We start from the raw sequence: 3,637 nt of genomic DNA on the forward strand, positions 1-3,637 counted from the left end.
ATGAAAACAAACAAACAAAAAAAATTCTCAAAATGGTTTGAATGAATTCAAACTTGGGGCCTTTGTGGACTTGAAAGTGTTTTTACTTTTATACTGCTGTTTTGGAATTTGAGAGTGGATTCACACACGAAGGCTAACTAGGAGGACTAGTGTGAATTATTTGAAAATAAAGCAAAAGGCCAATCAACATCTACGGAAGGACTTTGAGTCACACACTGACTTCTTGTTGGTAATCTGAAAATGACACTGATATATGTACACACTCACATCATGATAATTTGGTGAAGCCCTTGGATTGACACGTCCCTAACCCCCTAATAATCTACCTCCATTTGTTTATCCTTTATTTGTTTGCCCTGTTTAGTTTTGTTTATATATAAATTTTTTAATAAATTGTGAGAATTAAAATAATTTAATACCAAAGAGAAATACTTAATGTCATATTGTTCAAGTCTTTAAATCGCGTTCTTGATTGATTAATTTTTTTAATGTATAAACAAAACCACTCACAAATTTATAAACACCCTAAACATACTCTCACATAATCATATGGAGAAGTGGAAGGAAAAAAATTTCAAGCCTATTCTATTCACAAAACAATGTCTGTGTTTTGATGGCTATCACATGCATATATAAATAGGCTTTGACTCATGATCCAAGTGCAACTCCTCATAATTTCTCACCATCAAGGAAGTTGTAACTTCCACGAAACCACTTTATTAGATAGTGGACATGTTTCACATTAGTTACCCAATTTATTTACTGATTAAAATATATATAATAATACAAATAAATAAAAACCACGTGACATGTGGGCCACTTTATGGAAATATGTTTACATTCTCTCACTTGGCACATATGACACATTTTGCTGACATTCAGAACTAACAAACTAATTATGGCCATTAAATAAAAATACCCAAACTTTATAAAGAGACATAATACACGAATCATGGCAGTTATACATTGTTAAATGAGTATTTCCATCCATACATTACATTGCATGATTCTCTCAAGTTTATGTGGTGTCATTCTTTATGAATTACTTCTAATAAGTTATTTTGGATCCAATGACGCCTATGGATCAATAGTCTCAATAGACTGTATAGTGTCAAAAATACTTTAGGTGTACAAAATGATACTTTTCATCAATAATAATCAAAATATTATGACAAAACAAAATAACAACTACAAAAATTATTGAGCTAACAAATCAGTCACATGCCCTCTACGTGTTTTGAAAACACCTTTGAAGCAATACCTTTGGTCATAGGATCTGCAACCATCATATCAATACTAATATACTCAATGCTGACTTCTTGTTTCTTAACACGGTCTTGAACAGCAAGATACTTTATGTCAATATGCTTGCTCTGACTACCACTTTTGTTGTTGTTAGAAAAGAAAACTACAGCCAATTTATCATAGTAAACTCTCAATGGCCTAGAAATTGAATCCATAATTTGAAGCCCTGTCATAAAATTCCTTAATCAAATAGCGTGTGATGTTCGTTCAAAGCATGCTACAAACTCTGCTTCAATTGTCGACGATGCAATTATCATCTCTTTGGCGCTCTTCCATGCAACAACACCTCCTGCTAACAGAAAGACATATCCTAAAGTGGATTTTCTAGAGTCTTGACAACCCATAAAATCTGAGTTTGAATATCCAACCATTCCAAGACAGTCAGCATGCTTATAAGTAAACATGTAGTCCTTGGTTCCATTTAAGTACCTCACGACTTTCTTTGCAGCCTTCCAATGTTCTATTCTTGGATTGCTTTGGTATCTCCCAAGCATCCCAACTACAAATGCAATGTCAGGTCGCGTACAAACCAGAGCATGCATTAAATTGCCTACGACAGATGCATAGGGAATTGTCACAACCCAAACCCGCTTTTACAGATTTAGCGTTTTATCCGACCAATAATCCTGCGATTTCCAAAGGCCTCTAATCTAATTCAACAAGATACTGGGGCTAGCAGAAGAAATTACAAAAAAAATAATGTCCATAGAGCTGTGTAGACATGCATGAGACAGAAAATTTAAAACTTAATTTACATAATTAAGACGTCAGCCCCTTGTCACCATATACAGACAAACAAAAGACATGTTCAACTAGTAACAAAAGAAATACAAAAATAAGTCTGGGACATTGTTAACAAAAACGAGACCACTTTTTAGATGGGAACCTCCTTGGAAGGCACAGTGGCTGGCTGACAGAACGGAACTCTAGGCAATTAACTCTAAGCCTGGTCACGCGTTTAGTCACCTATATACATAAATAATATAGTGAGCTGGAACCCAGTGAATAACAACAGAGTAAAGGGTTTATGAATGATGTCCAAACAAATTCAGAAATTAGAATTCATATCAAAAACAGATTCATATTCATATACTTATACAGATTTCATAAACAGTTATATGTGGAACATTCATTAGCTATCAGAACAAATTGGTCCTGAGACCTACATGCATAGTTGGTGCCGACAACTATAAAGGTCAATATCTTGTGCACAAGTAGCCATGGTATTGTATTCCCCAAGTGAGGGCCGCGTGAACATAGATTACAGTATTGTTTTCTCCAGGCAAGGGCCATATAATCATAAGCCACTGTATTGTTTCCCCCAGGCAAGAGCCACGTGAACTACGGATGCCACAAATATATTTAAGAAAATTGGACATTCATTTATTATTTACAAAATAGCATTTCACAAACGAAATCATATCTTATCATTCTGAAATTACTTATAATCAAATATAGCTTTACGGAGTTATTACTCACAGATAGCTCCGGTAGCAGAATAGTCAAAACAATTGGATCAGACAATCTATGGCGCGTGACATACACAAACACACACATTGAAACACACACTTAAAAAACACTTAACTCATTTCTTTTCTATCTTGGTGTGTTTCTAATCCTTATCCCCATTACTATGTCTTAATTAAAGCTTAGGAATGCCTAAGATGCAATGAGGATGCAAAAATGCACTTTAAAACACGTAACCAAATTCTAAAAACAGGGCAGTTCGTTCGAGCGCAACTTTGGTTGCTCGAGCGGACCCCTTGGTCAGTAAAACTTTTGGGAGCTCTCATTTTACGCTCGAGCGGAGAGCTTAGTCGCTCGAGCCAAGATAGAAAACAAAGGGTGACCGTTTAAGCATAGGTTTTGTTGCTCAAGCCTAGGCTCATGTCTGCAAAAGTACTGGTTGCTCGAATTTTATGCTTGAGCCAACTTTTTGGTCACTTGAGCCAAGGTGCAAAACAAAGGGTGGGTGCTCGAACGCAGCTTTGGGTGCTTGAGCGTAGATGCAAAATCTGGAATTTTCAGATCTGCTCTTTAAGGTCGAAACTCAATTTCAAAGCTGCAAAACACTTTCTTTTTGGCCAAAACTTGAGAAAACATATCTAAACTGATATAACATCATGAATTGAAAGTCATTTTGCAAACTCAAAGCCCAAAATCAAGTTAATTGTGCAAAACCAAACTTGAAATGTATATATATATATATATATAACGTGCATACAATGATTTAAATTCAAAACTTTGAAAACATGCATAAATGAAGTGTTTTGAGGCAAAAACATAGTGAGCTCCAAAGAGATAGCAAATATATGCACTTGCATGTAAAAAT

The 3,637-nt window shown here is 35.2% G+C and overlaps 1 pseudogene; it reads right to left on the reverse strand.

The window, feature by feature from the left end:
* Positions 1-1,077: 1,077 nt before the first annotated feature.
* LOC145802311 (secreted RxLR effector protein 161 pseudogene) lies at positions 1,078-1,847 on the reverse strand (annotated as a pseudogene).
* Positions 1,848-3,637: the final 1,790 nt, after the last annotated feature.

Source organism: Camellia sinensis, chromosome 11, assembly GCF_055761805.1.
Source record: "Camellia sinensis isolate YWXY chromosome 11, ASM5576180v1, whole genome shotgun sequence".
NCBI classification, from domain to species: Eukaryota; Viridiplantae; Streptophyta; class Magnoliopsida; order Ericales; family Theaceae; genus Camellia; species Camellia sinensis.